The 25554-nt window shown below is 42.1% G+C and overlaps 1 long non-coding RNA gene across 3 annotated transcripts in view; it reads left to right on the top strand.

Moving 5' to 3' along the window:
- LOC112573742 overlaps positions 1–25554 on the top strand; it is a 45708-nt gene that overhangs the window by 7235 nt on the left and 12919 nt on the right. For 2 of the 3 annotated variants that reach the window (XR_003101275.1, XR_003101274.1), the window contains exon 2: positions 18146–18502. This is a non-coding gene — a long non-coding RNA (uncharacterized LOC112573742). Of the gene's footprint in view, positions 1–16749; positions 17937–18145; positions 18503–25554 lie in introns of those variants that run through there. The other variant, XR_003101276.1, reaches the window with a different exon arrangement.

A 25554-nucleotide genomic window follows, 5' to 3' on the forward strand; every position in this document is an offset into this window, starting at 1 on the left:
CGGATGCTAAGACTTGACAAACATGTCGTGCTGCAAGCCGGATGCTGCACATGTCTAGCAGGTACAGTCCTCAATTAACGTCGTCTTCCACACCCATGATGCATTGCGTGAGAGTTCAGATCTTCTGTGACCCTTTACAAATGTGACCAGGCCGCGCACTCCGTCTCGTACAGTTCATCTGCACTTCAGAAGAAACCAAGGGTTACACCTCAGCCCCGATTTTTTTCTCTCTCTCTTGTATTAGTTCATTTTGTTTTTGTTCTTTTCTTCATCTCCCTGGCAACCTGTGTGAGTGAAGAGGGCAAGTACAGCGGCCCACACAGCTGCTGCAACCGAAACAAAGATCAATTAGAAAAACAAGTTTCCGACTTTTACAGTGTAGCCTGTCTAGTTTAGTGTTTGTTTGTCTCGTGGAATAAATGTTTATGTTACCAGGGCACTCATGGAGTGTAAACTTGAGTACAGTATAGGGTGACAGCAGAGATGAAAATATGTACATAGCAGGTGAGCGCGCATGCACAACCATCTATAAAGACAAACATTTAACACAAGATACACCTTAGTCATTATATATATAGATGTGTACATAATGATAAAGATTTAAGCAATCTATAACAATAGGGTAAAAACGCATTAAGGCCAGCTGATAAGCATACGGAAGTTGTTTGTACCTTTTGAAATATATCGTGCTGCATTTAATTGTCTCTAAAACGATGACAAATAAAGTGGACAGGCTATACATTTAAATAAAGTACATTAAATAAGTACATTAACACGTTTTGCAAAATAATCTGTACCAAGCTCTATATGCTTAGCTCTGCAGTCCAGACCTCAGCTTTAATTCTTGTTTTTAATTTCTTATTTCTACTTACGACAAACAAATGAAAAATATTTCCGAGGGTGACAAAATAAGTAAAAATTACGTGTTTTTTTTTAAACATTTTTTTAGCCCTCGGACTAAAGAAAAAAAACGAGGGCAGTGTAGGAGAGAGAGGGATGGACAGAAAGAGAAAGAGTGGGGGTTGAGTGGTCTGGGAGAATGCCATGATCAATGACGTTCATGTACACAAGAAAGTAAAAAAGGAGATTTGTAGAGGACTGGCTTGCGTCTGTACTGGCACTGCCACAGGCTGACTGATGCCGCAGCCTCGAAAGGAATGCGGAAGTTGTAGAGCGGGAGGAGCAGGGCAGGGGAGGGGAGGAGTTGTTGCATTTCTTTGCATCGGGCAGGGGACAGTAGGAGTGCCAGATTAGGCGTGGCCACAACAAAGTGCGTGTCTGTGCTAGCAACATCAGATGCTTCACCCGGGATAGCATGCAGCCTTTGATGCTGGGTAGAGGTATAGCGGTAGGTTGTGCACTGGGTTGAACCTCCACAGACGGTTTCTACAGTAGGGTTCGCCTCCGGTCAGATTCCGTACTGGTTTAGCATCCAGAGTCAGAATGGGGACTGGCATAGCATCCAGAGTCCGAGTTTGCAATGGTATAGCTTCCAGAGTCAGATTGGGGACTGGTATAGCCCGCAATGTCGGATTCTGCGCAGTGTTTAAACCCTGCTTGCTTTTTATGTTTTGGACTTTCAGCTCATTAAAAGGGAGACATAAAGGAAAGCAAAAAATACTTATATGGAGTAGAGGAAATACGCTTTCCCCAACCCACTGCAACCACCCCACGTGAGATGGGAAATGGGGGAGTCGAGGGATGGAGGGTTGTGTTGTGATTGTGACTCTGTGTGAGTTTGTAAAAGATGTCTGCTAAATGCTACCTCACTTCCGTTTACCCCTTTCCTACCTGCTCTACCATCATAAAGTTGTTAAATGATTGGTGTTCTGCCTGCTTCTTTTGATTTCCCCGCATTCGTCTGTCCTCGGCCCCTGATGTTACAAAGTTTATTTTCTAAACACACTATCTTTCTGCTGTCTAGGATAATGGATAGTGACGTAAGCTGTATAACTGCTATGTCCTTTAGAACCTTCTAAACCGGAAACATCTTGTTGGAGAACTGTTGTGAGGTGAAACGGTTGATGCCGGAATCATGAACAGAAGACATTAAACAGTAAGGAGGGAGAGGGTGACAGATTCTGAAGATGTGTCCGGTTCAGAAGTCACATATATCATCAGCTATAAAACGCAGTAACAAGTTCGGATGATGCCTTTTTTTTTTAAAAAAAAAAAAAAGAAGACGGTGGTTTCGTAGGACAACAACAATGGGTCAAGGTCGCCGTCATCGTACACAAAGGCGTGTCCTTGATATAAATGTCCGTCGGGGTCAAAACAAAGGGTGGGCCGTGTGCTATCCGTCACTGGTGTGAGTGGCCCGGTGGGACTGTTATCGTTGGCCGCAGCTGTGATTCCAGCGTCGTCAGATAGGAGTGAAGGAGTGCGTCAGATAGTCGTGCCAGTTGCTGACGTCGCGTCAGAGTTGTTGTCGTAGTCCACACCGGCAGGTGCTGCAGCCGCGTGGCGCGCTGCTCCGGTTCGGATCTCTGCTGCGGGTCGCAAAAGTAAGTAGAGACCTTTCACCTTTGATCGTTTATTGACATCACCATTGGGTTCATTTCAAGGAGCTAGCCATCAATATTAAAAAAATAGACTTGGTCGTTAAACATTTAGGATATTGAAAATATGTAGTCTGTGGCTAACACGTGGTTATAAATACATTCATGTAAATACCATTGTCATGAGCTAAGTATTAAAGCTTCTGTAAGAAATACAGAGATGATTAACCCAATAACAAACATGTATGGGTGAACATACCCAAGACAACATTACTCATTGTATAACAGTATTTGGTACATCTTGTTTGAGACCAGCATCGCGCAGTTTAAAGACTGTATACAGAAACCGTGAAATCTGCCTAATGGTTTCCTCAGAGGTACCTCCCGTGACCCGTGACACACTGTGTGGGTCTGTAGGGTGCACACCTTGTAGTTCTGGGACTTGCTTTCTGATGTTGATGTAAACTTTGTAGAAAAAGTGTTCATCTTCTATTTCTACTTTACACAAGGAACACGCCATGCCTCGTGGGCCCACATCATTTCTGTATCGTAGTTTATATGTTGTTATATCAGATATTTCAAATCTAAAGCGGGTAGAAGGTACTTTTAAACATTTCAGTTGGCAAAGGTCAATGTATCGAGATATCGATGAAACCGGCTGAAAGTAATTTTAATGATCAACTTGTTGATGTTTGAAAATAAGAAGAGTCCTTCCTCGTGTCCTAAAGTTAGGAAAGTTTACAAAATGTCGGGGTAGAAAAATGATGTATTGTGTCCTGTCGACATATTTCTTCCAACTCTGGGGAGAGCGAGAGAAAATCTGTGTCTGGCCTGTTTATATGTACGTGCGTGCATAACAGATCCTTATATATATATACACATGTGTGTGATTGTTATTTAATTATGTGATCGTTTATATTTATATATGAAGGAGGTCGCTATAAGAATGGGCTTTGGAATTACCATTACTTAACCTTTCTTCCTCTGGTATCGAGATGAATGATATATTTGTACCTATATATATATTGCTCCCCTCCCTCTGCCTTTTTCCAATGACACTCAAATGTAAATAAGGAATGTTTGTACACATTTCTTACAGCATTCCAGAGTTTGTTTGCTGTTTATATTGAAACGATAACGGAGGGAAAATCAGTTTGATACTTTCCATAGTGATGGGCGTGTCCGGACGGTCATTAAGAGGAGAGAGGTGTTCCCGTGTGTACATCATGCGTGCGTGTGTGTAGGTAATGCTTGTAAGTCAGTGTGTAGGTTATGTTGTTGGTCAGAGATTAAAATACGATGCTAATTTTCGTACATCGTGCTGTACCAGGATATCCACCGTGGAGAAATGCTGAAAGATATGAATTTTCAAATCAGTATCTACCCACCCCAGCCAGGCCAAGCAGCTTGGCTGGTCCACAGGGCATGATAACATTACTCAATGGTGGTGTGTGTGTCAGACGGGAAAAGAGAGGTTCCAAGAACAGAACGCGGAACACTAGACACCCAACGCCAAGGGGGCGGTCTTGTGCATTCCCACAATCCCACGGAATCTTGGAGGCGGAAGTGGTTCTATGTATGGCTATTACCTCATCGCGCCGTCAGAAAGGTCATTAGGCTGGTCACATCAATCTTTCTAATAGCCCCTTCCCCCTGCTCCTCCCAGCCTCCACCGCCCTGTCTGCCTCCCACAACAAAAGGTTAACGCGATGATCGCGTTGTTTGACTGCAACTTGCATGCCGCGCGGCAGCCGCTGGGCGGTGTACGACACGAATGCGGCACACTGCCCAAATCAAACCTCTCCTATTTTTCTCTTTTTTTTTTTTTTTCTTTTTTCTCGTCTTGTTCACCTCCTTTCTTTTCTTTATTATTCTCTCTCGGTATACTCACATATCAAAGACCAAATGGAGAGAACTAATGTCCTCTAAAGAAGAGGACTTGCCCTAGAGAACAATAATAAAACATAAGAAAATAAGAAGGAAAAAGAAAAATACGGACGGTAAGAATTGAAAAGTCTACAAACGAAAAATTTTATGAGAACTGAAACATCTACATACGAGAAATTTTATGAGACCTGAACATAGTTTGCAATGTATTGACTGACAAAAGCGCGTGCAGATTCAGTCTATTTTTTTCCCCCCGAAGTAGGCTTTTGTGAGTGAAGTTGGCTGCTTGTCAACAATTTACAATGGCTTCTACACTAATACATCGAAGAATGGTTGTTAAAGAGACTGGTAGCAGCTGGACAGCTTATGTGTATGGATTTTTCACGGAGATGAGGGAAAGATGAAAGATCATAGCTTCAAACATCAATCACATACATCATGGTGGAGGTAAGCTTATTCGACGATTTTATTTACCACTTTAAGAAATTAAAGAAAAGTTTTCACGAGAGAGATACTTCAGCTTTTCACTAGTGTTTTGATTCTTTTGTGTTCTTCTTTATGTTTAACATCTTAGAAGATTTTTTTCTGCCTTCACTCTACTGGCTGCCTATCCACCTGGGATGTTCTCCACCCTCTTCTGTGTCTACTGACAGTTGAGTGCTGGTTATCCTTCTGTTCATCTACACGCCTGTTCTTCCGACCTGTACCTTCGTTCCTGTCATTTTCTGTTGTGAAATACGCCATGTTTATTTATTTTCTTTCTCTCTTTCTTTTGTTGTCTTTTTTGTATAGTATTTTGATTAAGAATTGTTTGTTTATTCGACTTAAACAAAAACTTAAAATATCGGAACAAAACCATTTAGAAGGAAGATGACCTTTTATCTCTGTTATAAATGCAAATAAGTCGAAAGGAGAGAGGATAGGCAAGAAAAAATATCCTAAACAAATCGAACACAGTGAAAAGAGACGGGGTAGTCTGCTTATTAGAAAACACATGTGAAAAGATTTGTAATTTAAATCATACATTATGGTTATAATAATCAGTGAGTAATTCTCACCAGGCTGACACTCTCCCTGCCCTCTCACCCTTCATCCCCTCTCAAAATACTAAACTCTTCACAGTTGAAGGAGCCGAACGGATAGTTAAATAAGCACTGCTTACATACAGAAAATAAAGTGCCTGGTGTCGAGGTAAGCGACGATTTTATTAATATAAAAGTTAACAGGATATGCGATATTTAAAGCAGCGGCCAGAGTTGGCCTGTCTCACCTGGTGACGTACAGGTGGTTTGATTGCAATCTTTCCAGCTGTCGTTTTTGTTGTGAGGTTAGGTGGACTGTCTACATTACATATTTACCAACGCCCACACTCTTACCTGCCAGCTGGCCTGCAGGTTCGTTTGTCTGTAAATTTTCTTATTAGTCACGGTCGTGAGGGTCTATGCATATATTCATACTCAGTGTTTCTGTGCGTGCTCACGCGCAAACATGTTGTTTATCTTTGTGTGAAAAAGAGAGGGGGGAGAGAGATTGTATATGTAGAAGTGTAAATGTGTGTGAATAGGTCAGTGTAGGTGTGTAAGATAGAGAGAGAGAGAAAGAAAGCGTGTGTGAGCGTGATTGTATATTTGCGTGCACGTGGGTGAGAAGAGAAGGGTTGTTGGGGACGAATTATAGAGAGAATATATTAGCAGTGACTTGAGAAAAAAAGAGGCGGACGGATTGATGAAAAAAAAAAAAAAGCAGATGAAAGCAAAGGGCGATAGTGTCTTGTACGACCCGGATGTTCCTGATGTCATCTCCATGGTGCTCTGGTTTATCCGTTGGGACAGTTCTGATTGACTGTAAGCGCTGTATGAGTAGCATCCGTTTCCCAGAACTCAACACCGCCAGCACAGGAGCCTGAGTTAGGATGATAGTCGTCTGCATTCAGAACACCATTCCCATTATGCTGACATCTTCCCGCCGAAAAGCCCGAATGAGGTCTGACATCTCGTCACATCACGTTGAATGTGAGAATACTCGCCATCTCTCCAGCTCGTGTCTCGACTGGACTTTCTTCTGTCTGTCCATCTCTTGAACCATAGATACGGATGTAGCTCTATTTAGCTGGGGTATGTACACGCAGTTTCTACCTCTATTTTTATACTTGTGTGGCATCACTATACAAATATGCTGTAATAATGCTCACTTCAATTGTTTTGCCTTTCATTGATTAAAAATGGTTTGAAAGCTCTAATTTGTTAGGACGACAGTGATGATTATAATTGTTATTTTTTTTTTTATCGTTGTTTATCGTACATGATTGCATTTGTGAAGTCTTATGTAAAATCAAACCGATCCACCATGATGCCTAAAATAACAAAGCCGTTGATTTGAAAGTTCAGGTTGAGTTTGAAGTCAGGTTCAAATCAGGTTGAGCTTAAAATGGCCATTTCACTCCTATGGGGTCTGTAGAACCGTGTCCAAGAAAAGTTGTGGGGAAGTCGGGTGGAGGGTTTTAGGTCAAGGCTGGAGGGTTGGTCAGTCTAGACAGCAGCTGGCCTTCTCCCCCGCTACACACAGGACCTCAGGGTGGCCTCGTTCGCTTGCCTTTAGACATGTCACTAATATCTTTTAACCATCCTTTCAGCTGATGGTTCATGGCAGCGATCGGAACTGTTGTCTTGCGTCTGTCTTAGGTAAGCAACAGTGAAGAAATCTTTGAGGACATCTGAGATAAACGGGGGAGAGAACCTTTCTTGTCGTAGCATACAAAATTACGGGTTTATCTTCCCTTTAGGACAGAGAAGCAATTTAAGGAGCTGCAAAAGAGATGCATCCAGTGGATTCGAAGTGCATCGGAGATATGTCAAACACTGACCCGTTTCCTTATTTATTTATTTATTTTTTTCATCTTCTCTAATGTTCTTTCACTCAAAGACGTCTGAAGGATAACCTTTGTGATGTCTGATTTTTCCCCCGCAGAAACGGTGATCTGTTCCAACTTCCTCCAGGGAGAGTTGCATAGCCCTGTAGGAATATACCCTTTCAATCTTTGTCTGCTTAAACGCTTTTAAGAGACCACGAGGTCTAGGAACTGGTTGTAGGGCAGAGCGATCATGTTTATGGATACATATTGTCTGAGAATGAAAGGACACGGAGCTGGAAGAGTAACACCTGTGCGCATTACCTACATTTTGAACATTGTTAGGAGCAGGAACGGAAGAAACAAAAAGCAAAAGCATTTGTTCAAGAATTATAGAAGTCATGGTATCATGCCTTAATTGTTACAGTGAAGTAAGTGTGAGTATTTGTTGTTTCTATGGCATGTTAAAGTGAAAAAGTAAAAACCTCTTTGGTGGGATGCTGGGGTGAGGAACTCAAGAAGTTTAAGACGGAGATGCATTTAATATACACGGACGTTTTACTTACACACATCGCCAAACTCTCGAGATTCATTACTCAGTGGTTGTTAGCACACGGCACACTGTGACTAGGTCAAGTCATATAGGGTCACGTGCAAGGTCGTAGTCGTAGTGACCTGGTGGTCGTCCCTCTCAGCATCCTGTGGAAACACTCGCCTGTCGCTTCCTGCCTCAGGTCAACGTGAATCCTCACCATCACGAACCGACAGCGCAGTGCTCGTTCTTGTGAACTGAATCCATCTTTCTTTCATCCTTGATGACAAATTAGAGATTGTGCTTAATAACCTCTTGCCAAACCTCTCTGAAGCCAGAGCTAGGATGAATAACTTCCACGGATCCTTACTAGTTCATCCCTTCGGTGATTTTCATCCATCCGATCAGTTTACTTTTTCTGTCTGCTTTTATTGTTAATTTCCATTTCTGATCACTCTTTTTTATTGTGATACGTCACTCCTTACTGTTGGAAAGTGTTGGATATAAAGGAAAAAAAATCTTTATGGTTGTTTTGCGGGTTTATTTGGGGTTTATAAAAACTGAATTAACTGTTCTTTCTCTGTAGTGGTGGTTGGTCATACAAGCTTTCCGGAACTCAAAGCAAAATTTTCTTAGACAGTCACACGCGCGCGTGTAGGCAGATACATACAAAGATTTATTATTTTTTGACACGCAAAAGTATTGATAAGTACATATTCCGGTAGAAGAAATTAAAACTTAAAAACCCTGGCGACAGTTTCTGAGGCACCAATGTAGCTGTTGCTTTGTTCACAGCGGTGTGATACCGGTAATAGCATCGACAGGAAGTGAGTAACCAGAGAGGGCAGGGCAAAGTTCCGGATGAGGATCAAGCTTTTCTGAAGTCAATCGCCGGGCGAGCACGTGGGCGTTGCTTAGTTCGAGTTGTAGAAAGAGGAACTGGCTTCGATTTTTATTACATGCATAGTCTGCTTCTCTCATTTTTCACCCTCTGTTGTCCTTCGCTCCAAGGTCTTTCTTTTGTGCATCCATTTGCTTCCCTGTCTCCTCACTTTCTCTCTCTCTCACCTCACAAGTTTCCTGAGGGCTGAGACGACATCGCACCGCGTGACATGTCCTTGCACCTCCCTCTTCCGGTATAAAGAACTTGTCGTGTGGGGATTCGCGCGTGGTCTGGCTAGATAGCCTGCAGTTCACTCAAGGATGTGAGTTTTTACAGGGTGGGGGCGAGACGAGGGAGGAGGAGGAGGTAGGGGGATCGCCTGCAGAGGTCCGGAGATCTGCCTGCATGTAAGGGATGGGGATGCAACCAGAAACACAAGGCCAGACAACTCACACTGAGCAGCTTCCTTATACCCTCCCCTTCGTGTGTGGTGCGCTTACTGAAGTGTTTGGAGTGTACTTTGTTCAAATCACCAACAAATTATCACATTTGTTTGATTGCTTATTCCCTTCTCCAGTCTTATACTTCAGGTCTACCAGCTCAGCTTATTCGTTTAAAAACAGACTTTGACCAAATTGTTTCTCTTCTGCTTTTGCTGAATCGTTAAAAAAAGAGGCAGAGTAAGACTCGTCAGTGCCGGTCTCCACAACTTATTAAAGGATATTAGTTGATGTAGTGAGACTTTCTCTCTCTCTCATTTTGTGTCATCTACACTAAACTTGACAAGGATATGGCGGTGAGTGTATACAGCCTTTACCTTCCTTCAACAACTTGCACTTCAAACACACTTTTATACCACCAGCGATATTTACAATTACCAGACCTTTTTAGTCTTTCATTTTAAGCTGTTTGAAGCGACAGTTATTATGTTCTTTGAGCTGTTTGTGTGTGTGGAGGGGTGGGCGGTAAGTTGGAGGGTGTGGGGTGGAGGGTAAACCGAAAGCAGTCTTTGCTGTGCCCAGAAAAATTTAAACAATAACTCCAACACGGCAAAGTTCTCAATTTAAAGGAGGTCTTTGTCCAATGTTGTTGACATGATCACACCCTGTGCTACTGTAGTCAAAAAATAAACAATGCCGCATGCGGAAACTTCAGGAGCATGAATAATGCATCGAAAGAGGCGTGTACTGTAGTAAGTTCACCTTTATCCAATTCTCTATTAAACATTTTTTATTTCCTTTATTTAAAAAGAAATTGATACTGGTTGTTAAAGAACTAGTCGGGTTAAAAAATAGTTTTTAATTGTTGGGTAAAGCTCTGAACAAGATAATATTTCTCCCTGAGTAAATACGCCCCTCCCCACCCCTCCGTTTTCGAAATACAAGCCTACAAACACATGCAGAAAGAGTTCAAAATCTGTTTATACACACATAGGCTTCATTAACATATGGTCCCACTTCTTCATCGCCAGAAACCTTCACAAACATAAATATATTCATGTACAGTCTTGACGTCTGTCTTGTTGACCCCAGTCCATAGTGATGTTTCTGTGGGTGTCTAAAAAACGGAAAGAATGGAGACACCCAGAACTTGTGGAAATAATATCTTGCACAGAGGTTTACCCAGTCATTATAAAAAATATTGCACCCCACTAGTCCTTTAACAAGTTGTTTCCCGCACTTTACGTGAACACGAGTGACGTCCCTTAGAGAGGCCAAAATCGGTCGAATCGCTGATCATTGAGGAAGTCAGGTCAAATTTTTTCCACTCAGTCATGACCTCATGTAGGAAATATTTCAATAAATGGGGAGAACTTATTCATTTTTGAATGCAGTCGTCTTTCGTTAGAATGGTCGATAGTTTTTTTGACTAGAAAATATTTAAAATTTGAAGCTTAGCTATTGGTCAGTTGAGAATTCTCATTTCCTTGTAAAGTCAGCTATGTGTGGTGGTCACATTTGTGGACGAGAAAGTTCGGTCAGTGACAACACCATCAGAAAAGCGAACAGGAACAGTTAGCAACACACTCTCGCACGCACACATTAATACACATCAATACTTTAGGATGTAAGTCAGGATGCATCTACGTCATGAAAATAGATAATAACCATATCCATATTGACCCGGCCACCTCTTCATCTATTTGTGGAATATTTGCATACATGCGGAAGATATACTTACAGCCACAGGAAACTAAGAGACAAGGACGACCTTGTGAAGGACTCACTGAAGCCTCAATAAACACTCGAGTAACATCTCATAGTATTGAGATTGTTTGTACTTATAAAGGACTTGTCATAAAATGTTTCCCTAGGCTGTGGGTTATGACACACAAAGAAACGACAAAGTCAAAGAAGCAGAAATGCACCTGGTAGTAAGAGGGTGTGATGGGTGGAAGAGTTTATTTATTTTTTGTTTACAGTGTCATACGAAGTCCCTTTGCTGAAGCGGATCTGTTAAAGTTTACTGAATTTATTGATGTCTGACAGGATAATGCTCTTATTATTCACTTGTTATTTTAAATACAATAGACGAGTTTTTTTTAACCCAACTAACCGCCAAGTAACCCTGAACAGGATTAGTGAGCACCGGTGTTTGTTCGCTTGAGCACAGAATTAGATAACAAAAATAATACATGCTTACTGGAGCGGAACATTTGATCATGCAGACAATGTTCACGCTTGCTCGAGCAGAACATTCTAGTATATACATTAAACTAATAAGTCACACACACGCTTGTTTTAACATGTCATTTGATCACACACACACATACACACACAAACAAACGTTCCTTACATCACACGTATGCCTTCACACCTCCACGCTTCACGCGCGCGTGCGTGCATGCATTGTAGCCAGCGCGTGCTCTCTCGTGGAGGAAGAGCCGCTTACTCTAAGCCTACTTTGATGACCCGGAAACGGTTGTGTGCCCCGTGGATACGACCCTCGAGTCTCATCACAGTGAGGGATGGAGGGTCTCTTGTGTATTGTTTGGTTTGAACTTGCTGAAGCTGGCGGCTGACACAGATTCTGATTGCAACAGCATCTCTCTGTCTCTCTCTCTCACATACACACACACACGCACGCACGCGCTTTGACTGTCTGTGTTGCACACAAGCACGCATACGCTTACATGGACGTGCACACGGAAGAGAAGGAGTGTTAGAGAATGAAAGGAAATGGCAAGAAACATGATTGTAGCGACTGTCATAGTAAATATAACACAGATAGAATTTAGGTATGGGGGAAAATATGTGTGTGAGAGAGACAAAGGGAGAGTGAGTGTGTGTGCGTGCGAGAGCGAGACACACACAGAGGGAGTGTGTGTGAGAGAGAAAGGGAGGGTGTATGTGTGTGCATCCACCAAGGGTAGTGAGACATTTCCCTATTTCAGAAAGCAATGGGTAATGTTTTTATTTATCCATTTTCATTCTCTCTGTCACATGCACCATTACAACGGATGAATGTGACACTCTAGTCTTTATTTGTATAATTTTGAATATTAAAACCCACTGACACCATATGGTTTTATTTAATACATTTCCGATAGACAAACTCATGTGATTTTACCCTCTTGATATTGGGCCTATGGCCATATCATTAAAAGCGTTTGTTTGTTCTTTCTCTCTCTCATACATCTTATCAACTATCATTCGCTAATAGTTACCGTTTCTATTAGATGATAGTATTGAAAGTGATACAACATACTGTGGTCTAATCTTGTGCACTGTTGGGTCTTCCCGGTGTGTTAAAGTGCAAAGTGTAATTTTAGGCTTCACTGCCTCTGAACAAACGGCGGTAAAATGAGCCTGTTAGAAATTCTTTGTGTCGGTTCATAGTAAATCAAAAAAAAAAAAAACAAAAAAAAAAAAAAACAAAAAACAAAAACAAAAACAAAACAAAAAACAAAACAAAACAAAAAACAACAACAACAAATGGAAACACCACAGCAGGATTAGAACATGTATCGTTTGATGACACTTCACATCCCATTGCTTACCTTCTGTCTCGATGTTGACTATGTTAAAATGTAATGCTTTTATCAGAAGAAACTGTCCTGTCTTTTTTAAAATCTGTTTTGGAGTAAATGAATGTGAGCAGAAGACGACAGAGACACGGGAGAGAGAGAGAGGAGGAGGACAAATATTAGCTTAATGAAAACACATTTTTTGAATTTTTTCTTTTCATTAACCTACTCGGCCCTAAATTTAGTCAGTCAGACGCCAACCACTAACACACTGATTAGTGGAAAACAGCAGAAATATAGACAGAGGAGCATATGATCTATCAATCCATCATCCGAAACATGATGATTACGACAGCTTGGAGTCACTCATCTGAAACATTGACACTAAGCCAGGGAGCAGCTGGCACGATCATTATCTCACCTGTCATTTTTTTTTCTAATTTGAGAATAAGATAACTCTTTCAACGTGGCTCCAAATAAGAAAATAACGATTTCATATTTTTGCAAGCATCGTTTGAAAGCAGTTTTCTTTCTGCCGAGGTCTCAGGGTGCAACTACATTAAAATTTTATCCTTACAATAAAAACAGAAAAGCTAGAAGGAAACTCTGTAAAATTGTTTTTTTTTTTTTTTTTTTTTCGTTCTATAATTATCAGTTGTTAGTGATTGGTGGTCCTGACGGATGCGTGCAGGTAAAAATGACAACGAGAACAGCAATGAGAGGGCGATGGGTGGGGTAGACCAGAAAGAGGAGAACACTAAAACTATCAGATGGGTGTTTTCTTTTTCACCCCCCTGATCTGAAAGGGAAGGGGAAAAGGCATTTTAAGGATAAACACTGTCTCCTTGTGGGGTTCTGGGTTGTCATTTTCCTCACCTAATATTTCCTTTTTCCTGTGAGAAAACTTCGTTTTGTGTTGTCATCGTTAGGCAAGCTCAGAGAGACGACGAAAAATTCGAGGAACATCCTGATATCTGTGAGCCGACACAGCATTTTTGTTGTTTTTGTTGTTGGTCGGTTTATAAATTGTAGTTCACAGCAAACGATGCTTCAGTTAAATGTTTATGATTAACCGATAGAGGCTGTTGTAATAATCATAACTGTGGGGTAGTTACGGGTGGAATGGTGGGAGGGGGAGTAAGAGGGAAATCGATGCGAGTTTTGTCGAAAGAATGAGTGGTTACAGCTTACAGTTCCCTGTATGCGATCTTGCCTGGCTTGTTGGTAGGTATGTGAATGTGAAACACAGGAACTTTGAAGCTGACTGACTTACATCAACCTTTCCACAAAAAAGTTCGAATTCGTCCGTTCGTTTTTCTTTCTGTAATTTCTCCTTTCCCTCTGTGCTTCTTCTTTACACAGATACACACACAGATGTATTCATACAGCAGTCGGACTCACAAGCAAATATAAAAGAAACGACTTGACTAGATTGTTGAATTTATGTTATTTTACATATATAAATAATTTGGAAATCGCGGCTAGATTTCTTGTCGTCAATAATATGTAAAATTCGCTTGTTGTATGAAGAGGAGGAAGACAGTCCGTTTCAAATCGAGCTCTTTTTTTCGGGTTGTGATCGTCAGGGCGCATGCACGGTCGAAAATTTACGGTCAAACAAAACAAAAAATGAACTATAGATATGGATATAGAAGATAGGTTAGATGGGATAATGAACGGAACAACTGGATAGAAAGACAAAACGGAAGCTAGAGTTTACAGTCTCGCTCAATAGACTACGAGATGAGCGTTGCTGTAATTTTTGACAGAGATGTAAGTGTTATGAAATATTTTTTAAGTTTGATATGCTAATGTTTGATATGCTAATTCACCCATTGCAGCAGCCCTCGGCCTCTACGCATCCCCTTCTAGGATAAAGATGTCGTTCATAGAAACTTTTCACTGCTGGTTCTTCATAGAACAGCTTCGTGTTTACCTACAAATACTCTCGTTGAACGTCAAACAGATTTAATGCACTTCTCCGCACATTCCTTATTTATCATGGTTGTCAAAACGAGGCAGTATTGTGAGAATAAGTGTTAACTAGACTCCCTCCAGCAAACGCTTTAAAAAAGTGCATTCAAGAGCCCTCCATTCCCACTGCACAGCACTTCAATAGAGCACCTAACCGTCACGTGACAATCAGTTTTTGTTCATGCGGGTTAAAGTAAACTGCCCCTGGGTTATCAACTAGTACACTTTCATAAACAGACTTAGCTGTCCGTTCTCTCGCTTCATATAAGACGTGACGTCAGACACAGCGAGGGTCTCAACCTTCTCTCGGCTGTGGCAGCTGTGGTGGAGGAGGATGCAAACAAGCCGCCGGCGTGACAGATGCAGGCTGCATGAAGACAGTGTAGTGCCCTACCTCTGTAATAGTCTACATATTGGAAAAAAGCAAGTCCATTCTGTTCTTTCAACCACTTGGCGATTTGAGCGTTAAAAAACCCACCACGGTCATATCCCTGCATTTCCTTTGAAATTTGAGAATTAACCTACTTTTCATTTTTCTGTAATGGTCTTCATGCCATTGAAATTATGGAAGTCGTTTGATTTATTTATTTTTTTTATTTTTTTATTTTTTTATTTTTTTGTCAGGTGCCCGTTTCCGAGAATGAGGAAACTCCGCGTTAGATACTTTTTGCTTTTTTCTTCTGTAAGCTTTTGACCATCGGCTTGTCAAGTTTTATTGTAGTGAGTTATGAAGGATCGAGTGAGCTTGTGAGTTTGCTAGTAGGAAGATGGACATGTAAGGGCACTCCAGCACACGTGACCCTTAAGCACGCACAATGATTCCGAAACAAGCTTGGCGACGAGTGATGACGTGTGAGTGGTGTAGTGTCTCGCCACCGCATTACAGACAACTTGGCCATGTCCTCTTTCGGTGACAGAGAAGCCGAAACTTCCTCTCCAAACACAACTGTACTTCTCAACAAGGGAACTAGTTTTCATGGTTAGTTCTTAGGTGGGGGTCTTGTAGAGGACTCAAGTGTCCTTTTTCAAAGATGGATGTAGCGGAAGGTATTAAAAATATACGGACTATCTCTTCTCGGTCTTTCTATCTCTCTCTGTTTGTCCTCTGTCGCCTTGTGTCTCTGCCTCTTGTTCTTTCTCTCTGTGTGAGTGTGAGGGTGCGGTATGTGAGAAAGAGAGAGGAAAAAAAGGGGGAAGACACTATATAGTCTTTCCATCCTTTTACTTTTTTCCTTCCTATCTCTGTGTCCTTCAGTTTGTCCCCAAAAAGCAAGATCAAATTAAGGAAAGAATTCATACACGCAGGAAGGTTGGGCGGTGAAGGGATGGGGTTGGGGGGTGGGGAGATCCATGTGCTGGGAATCCAGCGGTTAGTCAAGATTAAGCAGGAAATCTTATAAGGGAAGTAGGAACCGCGTGTGTTCCTGTCACGTAGCGATAATCTGAGTCGCTTAATTTAGCGGCGGCAAGATTTCCTTTCACCTCACACTGCGAGGTTAGGTTCAAATTTGCAAGTATGCCTTTAATTGGCTGCTGATGCTGACAGCATGCTTCTCCGTGTTTCTCTTTGCCTCTCTCTCTCTTTCGTGCGTGCTCGTGCATGCTTGTCCTGCTGACGTGGCGCTACATCATCTGACAACAGTCTGTCGTCTACCAGGTATTAGTGTTGATATCTAGCAATTGATCATCTGACGATAATTATACTAACATGTCGGCTGACAGTACTCTCTATGACAGCATTCCTTTGATATAGAATTTCTTGGCATCAATAACGAACAGCTTGTTAGCCTGAATGGACTAACAGAAAGTTACAGTCAACATTTTTTCTGCCGTGAAATATTATTATTATTATTTCAGTGTTATAATCTGTGTCAAAAGACACTAACATAGCTGCATCTTATTTATTATCAAAGAATATGTTATGTTAGTGCTATCAAATAATGTGACTTTTTTATCATTCATTAGATATGTAAGCATTTCATTCGTTCTTTACATGATGTCTCTCGTTTACACAAAAAGTAGAAAGGTTGTGTTATTGGTTCTTAGCACACCACGAACGAGGGACGATAGTATGAAAACTGACATTAGAGAACAAAGTGAAAACAATGGATGTAACAGCAGTGATATGAAGTGTCAGTAGAGCAAGGAAAGGTCCCCAAAAAGTGTGAAAACATAATAGCCTGTACAAAGTCAGGGGGGCAACCAATAGTCAAACCATTCAGAACCATTTAAAATTTTAAAACCATATAAAGACTTTCTGTTCGTGGCGAAGTGGGTCAGTGACCTGCTAAAAGTGACATCTGCAGACATGATCACACCATTTCCTTATTTCATGGGAACTAACTATAGATGCGTGGATTAACTTCCTGTGCCATTGGAGTGATGAGTGACTCACCAGGATTTTTATTTTGCTGCTTCCGGGCCGCCTACTCAATAACTTTTCAAGTGCGGACCGACAAGGCTGGCCATATATTGAAAGTTAAAACTTACACTACAACAAAGATGTCGTGCAACACACACAACATACACCTATTAAAACAGTAGAGAATTCAACAAGCTTCTGAGATAACATCGACAGGTTTGAGTTATAGGCTTGTGATCGCTGGATCGCGGCCACCCGTCTGTTGCCCTGCCCGTTGCTATATTCTCCTTTTTTTTTGGTCCAGATGCACCTTGGAGCAAAGCACCTTAATAGACATCACACACACCCTCGGGCACCCAAAATCAGGTGGACGGAAAGATATTTTTCCTAGTAATGAGATGCTGTACAAGTAGTAACCTATTTCCCTGTCTCCTTTGCTTCAGGAAAACTTTTTTTTTTTCATTTTCCTCATACTGAGGTTACATTCACTCAAACAATTTATCGCACGAGGAACAACTGTTTTACAGTCGAGTTTTCATGAATTTCTCTTGTTCAGTCCACCACCTTTACAATTCCCCCCTGTCCCCTCTAAACAACCGTAAAACACAACTCTCCAAAGAACATAAGCCGCCATCTTGCTGCCTCGGGAAAAGAGACAATCTAGTTTTTTAACTGTTGAAAATTTTAATGTTGATATCCTTCCGCCATCACGTGGGGTGCCTGTCATGGCTATTAAACAGTCTTTCACTGCACGTTTTTTTTTTTCTGTGAACATGCTAACCCGAGAGACTAGCTAGGGTTCAAGGTAATGCTCAAAAGCCTTTTGTTCTGTTCAAGCCGGAAAAAAAAATCCCGCTCTTTTCCTCAAGCCGCAGCTGACCTTCAGTCCGCCCCACCTCACATTCGCCTTATAAGAACGGGTGCAAACACACATTTCACCTCATTTCTTTGCCGGCACACGTTCAGGCTAACGTTCACCATCCAGGTTTTTACATTTTCTTTTACTCAGTTATGTTGTAAACGGGTAGCGGCCTCGTACGTGGAATGTTTTCTTTGCGACTTTTTTTTTTTGTCAGCCATTATTATTTTTATTTATAGTGCCTAACGCAGCTGTCCTTTTTTCTGCTTATTTTATTGGTAGAGTTTATATCTAAAGGGCGGAGCCTTTACGAGATGGACGTTTCCTGTTTGCAGAGAGAGAGAAAGGAGATCAAACAAACCTTCAGTTGCAAGTGAGAAGCAGATATTCATGGCTACACAACTGTGAACCGAACACCGACGAACAGGATCTGGTCGCAAGTCCTCTCATCGACCCACTGCACATGCGCGATGACGTAGTTTCAAAGCGTCTGCTTTCACGTCTGCTGCCGCCAGCAGTTGAGGCGTGTCGCCAACGTACTTCTCCGTCCACGGGCGGCCCCGTGCGCTCAAGTTTGCATAATAGCGACTGATCAGCCACAAACCAACTTTGTTGGTGTTTGTGTGTGTGTGAGTTTTTTTTTTTTTCTGCCCTCGACGCTTGGACCAATGGACGGCTGGAGGCTTATCATGGTGAGTACATTGTGTGTCAATGGTGTGTACCATACAAATCGATATTTACCGGCGTTTGGGCAAAACACGTGTGTAAAAAAATACGATGGATTGACTAGTTCATTCAATATTCTTTTAGTGTTCGTCAGTCTGACAGCCTGCGCTTCTTTTATTGAATATCATTTCTGTGCTCGCTCTCCTCTCACTGTGTGTGTTCGCGATGTCTGCAAGATCCGTTACCGATACCGCCTTCTCGAATGTTCTAGTCTGTTCGTCAACCATTAATGTCATCTTTGCCAATTTAAGGCAATTTTGATTAAAGGCACTTGTAGCCTTTCTTCGATTCTTTTGAAGTTAGAACATGTGAAGTTCGGTTTCTTCCCGACTTTCTTTTGAAAACACGAGTTGCTGCGGACTCCTCCAATTGTCGTCTGGTTATTGAATTTTCGACAGGTCCGTTTTCACGAGCGTGTTGGCAAGTGAGTTGAAACATTGAGATGGTCGGTGAAGAAGGGGTACCTGTGCTCGTTATAAACGTTGCTAGAAGCATCTCTGCGGTTGACAGGTTTATAGTCTGTTTCAAATTTGTAAGTTCTTTACAACCGGGAAGTGGTGTATGTTGAATAGCGTAACGGGTTCTTTACTGAGGCGCGCGCAAAATGGGGTCGGAGGTCGGGGAGGGTGGTGAGTGTGACCCTCACAGGTGTACGCACAGCCTGAAGTAATTACAGCCTACGATACGGTATAGAGATTGCATGATATGCTAAAGAATTATGCAAACAGCGATGCAGATGTTACATGAGATCATCTCAAACTCTTGAAATTGCAGTTAACACTTACTTACCCAGGTTTTGCTTACAGGAACACGAGTGCTTGTCTGACCTGTAAGATCACCAAGGTGTGTGTAGCAAGTGTTGGGCGAGACATCGAGACAGAAATTGATGTATTAACAGTGATAATAGCCATGTTGGTTGAATCTGTCGTCCCGCACCAAAAAGTTTGCCCAACTGTCAGTTTCGCAGCACGTGGTAAACAGGAAGTAGCACACGGGCCAAGGGCGAACAAGGCAAGATGAGTAAAGGCGACTGGTGCTGCGCCCATGGCAGAAGCATCTCGAGGTCGAGGCATCATGTGTGAAGTCGTGTCGGATGACTTTCCAATTGTTTATTGTTTGTGTGCGGTACTTTTTTTTGCGTCAGCTATTGTACATTGTTATTGGCCTACAGCTACACTTCACTGAATAGGGAATGTCATCTGGTATCCTCATAGCTGCATTGTATTTGCAATCAATGTAAGTGAACATTTCGTATATAGAACCAGAAAGAAGTGCTTTTGAATGCAGAATTCAGAAAGTTGTCCCCTTTTTTAAATATCATTTGAATAGACCACTTTCGTTTTGCGAGTTGCCCATCCCTTCCTTTCCTCTACATAAAAGAGAGCCTTTTTTGTTAAGAAACATTATCCCACTCTGGTAAAGCTTAAACGACTAGGATACAGGAAAAATATAGCGACTACACGCATATCGAGATTGTTCTAGGATCGTGGTCATTATTAGCTTTTTGTTTAATTAATCGTTTAAACTTTTAAAAAGAATCAGAGGTGATGTTTAATCAAGATTACAATTAGTACTTATTTGAGCACAATTGCAGTGACCAGGTGCATCTTCAAAAACGTTTTCATTTCGAATAAACAGAAAAAGATTGTCATGGACGTTTTGTTCTTTCAATGACCATGGTGAATATATCAGATATCAGCTGCAAGTATGATTTAGCACACTTGAACTTGTATGAGGGTCCTGCTCTGTGAGAAATAAGGCAAGAGCTGTTTGTCAAACTGAAACGAGTATCAGATTCAGCAAAAGTCATTCTGCTGTTATAAGATGGGGAAGAGTATCAGGAACTCGAGTGGGAGGTGTATCGATGGTAGACGAAGCCTTGATATTCGTCAGTTAACACACCTGAAAGGAGAACACATTTTGTTTTTGTTCAAACTGTGAAGAAAGTTATCGTTGGTGAAGACGAAAAAAAAAAAAGATTTGTAGCTTAGTGGCCGCATGGGCAGTGAACTGTGCCCAGACCACAACTTGAGAAAGGTGGAGTTAACTGCTCTCTCTCTTCTCGCGCGCGCATACACAAAGTTTTTCCCTATCAGATTCTAAGTACTTCCTGTAGGAACTTTTCCGGTCACAGACCCGAGTGAAAATCAAACCGTAGAATAATGTTCGGAAAGTGGTGTAAAATAACCGCCTTCCTACGGCGCCCTTACTTTCGGGTGGAGGGCCAGGAGGCCATATCAGTTCACCAGACATATAGCGTATCAACCGCCACCACTTTTTGAAATCAACACCTTGTGAAAGCAAATGAAATTCATTAATTGAAAATAAAGAGGTGAAAAATGACCTTTTTTTTTCGCGGTTTGATGACTGTCAAAGGTGGACTGCCGATGGCCGGCTAGTATAATACTGTTCTGTTCTTTTCCTCATATTTTGACACCGAACACGATTTCGTGACAAAATTTCCCGCTGCAGAGCACTTGTGCACTTGCGCATGCCACGTGACTGTATACAGTGAGAAAGGTTGGTTCATACGGTGCGACGACCTCGTTTATCTACTCGATAAAGCTGCAGCATGGAGCTCGGTCCGATCTGTGGCAGTGATACTGAGCTTTCTCTCACGCGCCCTTCAGCAACGTCACGTTACGTGTTTCAGCTACGTCCATTGGCGGTGTGAGACTACGTGATGGAGATTTAGTTGTATATTCCTTCATCAGAAGGCGGTCAAAGGTTACGTTTGTTACAATTACCGAGATAGAGCGCATATCAAATTCTTTGTGTGTGGAGTTTACAAGAAAATCGTTGCAATTATCTGTGGGGTCGGCGCGTGCAAGAGACCGTAGAACTAGAAAACTTAGCCGACTAAGCAGACAGCACTGCATCCCGAATCGGCTTGATGAACTTCTGCCTCGTATTTTGACTAAAATCTACTCCCTCCCAACCCTCCACCCCGCATCTTTATTCTGTAGAAAAAACTTTTTATAAGGAAGCATTCGGGTATGCCTTGATTTGTTTGCCAAAGGTTAGAAAAATGTGTAGCTGAGCGTTGTCACCTATATTGTTAGCTTTTTCTTTTTTTTTTTGGTACAGTCCTTGTATTGTGTCTTAATACTAAAAGTTTACCTACTGAGAGGGCTCGTGGGTTAGGAAGATGATTACTGTGGCCATTAATCAGCATAGTGATGTAACTGCTTTTCGCTGCAGCGATCTGACACACAGCTCGTGCATTTCCGCGACATGCTTGTCACTAACAGCGGTGAGACACTCGACTCACAAAGACGAAACTCAAACACACGCCTGCCCCTCACCTCACCACCCTCAATTCCCTACAATCATTCTTCTGCCTGTCCGCGATTCTACCCACCCATAAAAAACTTGCCAAGGTGATCCACCCTAAAGTTCTCCGTCTTCTTTTTGGCCCCGACTGGAATTTAAAGGTGACAACATTAGTTTTGTGCAAAGGTAGAGGCCTATTGTGCACAGCTCTGGGAACAAAACCGCCTCGCAGTTCATAAAGGACTGGGGGGAGGTGGTAAAGAGGGGTAAACACTTGCGTCAGCTCTGCACAGGTCGGCCAATACCCACTTGTCAAGTTGAAGAGAACTCCGCTGTAGCGGGTGCACGGGTACAGATAGCGGCACAGGGCGGCGGCGTCACCCCAGTCGCCGACACCTCCAGGTACTCAGGAGAAGGTCACCAAGGGGCACAGCAGCCTGTTTTAGGCGCCAACCGTGTCACGACATGGGGAAATCCCGCCTTCGGTGACCCCAGGGTGGATAAAGCCACTATTATTAGAGTTTCGCTGCGCAACAAGTTTAGGTGGAACTATACAGTGGTTATACAACAGATATCGATACGATGACTAACACGGGTGATTGATGCAGGAGGTGTTGGTTGCTTGTAAGAACCCTAATGTTTTTACTCGCTATTTAGGTTACATGGTTAGCAATAGGATGATATCGAAATTATAATTATTCTGGAAACTGAAAGAAACCGTAACGATTCATCACAGCTTCAGGTTTTCCTTCGCGAGCTTTGCCTGCCTTGGTTTTCAAACATGCATTCTTGCATTGGCAGGGAAGCTGAGAAGTTCTGTTCCAGCCTCGATAATTTGAATAGAGCGCCTTTTCGAGTGACAAAAGCCTCAAACCCACAGCAACGAATTATGTCATATTGGGTAACACAAGAACTATATTCGGATGTTGCGAGATTTGTCAGATTACCAGTGTATATGTGCGCGCACACGTGCGACTTGCAGTTTGCATATGTGATCTTAGAGCATACTGACTCAACGTATAGATTAGTGTCGAGGATAGCGCCACCTGTCTCTTGTTCCCGCCATTAATTAAACGATTAGACAAGTCGCCGCACCCTTGATGGAAACAGCGCGCGCACGTTTGCATTCACGCGCTACAGCCAGGTACAGCCAGCACGTGTTTAATAAAAGATGTAAACAAACAGAGTAATAAATTATTCGGACTCAGAAGATGAACGATGAGCCAGAGGCGAAGATTTTGTCAAAACATACGTGCAGGCGGTCACAAACCTACAAGAGAGGACACTGTCGCTCGAAAACATTCATGTAAGTAAATGCGCGAACACGCACGCGCATGTATATACACACGTATTTTCAAGAGAACTGTTACAAACGCCTCTGTAATTAGCAGCAAGGTCAGCAGCAGCAGAGGAGAGACCTAGTGAGACAAAGTTCATAAACTTTGCGAAGTGTATGCAACATCATCTGTGTGCGCATGCATTCCGTGCAGGTCATCTCAGGTCAGCCTTCAGGGCACTGTGCAGCGATCACGTGGCCACCTGACAAGAGATGTAGGCGTTAACACTAGCAGGTGGGATGACTCCCATACGTCTTTCTTTTTGTGTTTGATTCATTATTTCCACTCCCTCTCTGTAGGGTTATCCATAGAAAATGGTATGAACATTTTCAAGAAATCTTAAAAAGTGCATGGGATAGCCGTACAGATATTCAGCAACATGAATTGAACTATGGCAGGGAACGCAGTGAAAGTAGTTAACGACTATAAATACCTTGGCTTACTTTTACTACTTTGCCGTCTTTCATCTGCCTGAAGAGACCCGACAACAAGAACAAATGTAGGGATTGTTCACATTTGTAAAACTGTGGAAAAGCTAAGACTTTACACTTAACTTCTACTTTAGCTTTTTGATAGCCAGACAAAGCCACTGCTCTTATAGGGATTGGAAATATGGGCCTTAAAAGGGGATCTCTCACTAGAAATGGTAAATACTTTTACATTTTAAAAAATTACTTGATGTCAGCTCTAAAAACCCAAACCTCGCAGGCTGCCCCTCATACCTCAGCCATAAAATTCAAAAAGAACAAAACTCTGCTGCACGTCTGGTGCTGAGAGCAAGGAAACGAGACCATATCTCTCCTCACCCTCGTTTTCTGCACTGGCTACCCATCCGTTCACTGAGTGCAAACAGTCCATGCATGTTTTAATATCTCCTGTTATATTTCTTCTGCATCCCAGCCAGACAACTCCTCGTCCGAAGACCCTATCCCAACTATTCCTGTCACCAGAACAACAATGTGATTATAGTCACAAGATTTTTAGTTAGTGTGCAGCAAAACAATGGAACTCGTCCCCTTTCCATATCCGTCTATATACCCACAATTGAATTCTTTAAATCTGCACTGAAAACCTCTTCCTTGAGCATTACTCTTAACAAAAGTTCACACAATGCTAGTCCTTTGTCCTTTGTCACACCCTTCCCCCTCCCTTTCCGCTGATCGCTACTTCCCTACTCGTCTTCCTTTGTAAAATGAGGATAATCTCAATTCTTGGGTCCCTATTGCATTTCTGTATTTGTCTCTTATTCGTCAATATTATTGTTGTTTATCCTTCCATCGATCATTTGTTATTTATTTTTACGTTCCTTGTGTTGTCCACGCCTCGTTCTTGTTCTTAAACGCTACGAGCATGCTCGTTCTGTGTGTGTAGGGGATGCTTGTGTATTTTGTGTCCGTGCACCCACGGCTACGTACCCGATAGTGAATTCTACGTTTAAATCCGAAAAAAAAAAACGGAAATAGTATGCTTTGCTGGCCATACCCACTACAGAATTTGATGTGCAACTCAGTAGGAGCTAAGGAAAATCGAGCCAAGCACCATTTATGTGCTGAACACCTGTGGCCGTTTATGATTCCATCGATTGAAGCCGTTACAGGAAGTGACACCAGCACAGGATAAATCATCTTATTAAAAACGCAGGCAACAGAAAACACAGGAGGTGGCGGGGACCAAAAAAGCTTGTTTTTGTCGAGAGGACTAAAAAACACTGGGGCTTGTTCTACGGACACATGGGGGCAGCTGACCAGCTTGGTGTTGGGCTGCCCGGAATGTTTCATCTGTTGTGTGGTTGATTTAGTCCGAGTATGAACAAACACAGGACCCATAACTGTAAAAGTTGTTTTATTTGGTCGGTTTTGATCAGACAAGCCGCTTATTTTATTTCACGGACGCCATGTTTCGTACTGTTTAGCAAAGGAAAACAAACATCCTAATTCGTGACAAAGGAAGTCGTATAATTAAATTTCAAATTTGGAAATATGTTCTTTGTCAGGCCAGTTGATGGCTCCAGCTTTTGGCCTGTCAAATTAGCCGATGTCCGCTTATTTTATTTATCTTATATTTTGCATATCCAGTGAATGCACGGCTGTCTCTAACCTATTTTCTTTATTCCCTGACACTTCTTGTGGATGCAGGGACATCGGGAGAGAAGATGAACACTTGTTCTTTATGCGAGCTGTCAGCATCGCCTTTGTTGTCTTGTAACAAGCTAAAGCTACTCTCTGCCCTCTGCTGTTTGAACCTCCTGTCGCTAAAAACTTTTTTTAACCGAGTATCTTTTATCTCCCAACAGTTTTTAAAGTATTGTAGTCTGCAGGAGGGACGGCGCATTGATTGGTTAAAAAGCTTGAAACCGTCTGTCGGAACAGAAGCTGCAACATCCTGTTTCCGGTTTTACCTCCGTGTAA

The sequence above is a fragment of the Pomacea canaliculata genome, linkage group LG1, assembly GCF_003073045.1.
Source record: "Pomacea canaliculata isolate SZHN2017 linkage group LG1, ASM307304v1, whole genome shotgun sequence".
In the NCBI taxonomy this organism is placed as follows: Eukaryota; Metazoa; Mollusca; class Gastropoda; order Architaenioglossa; family Ampullariidae; genus Pomacea; species Pomacea canaliculata.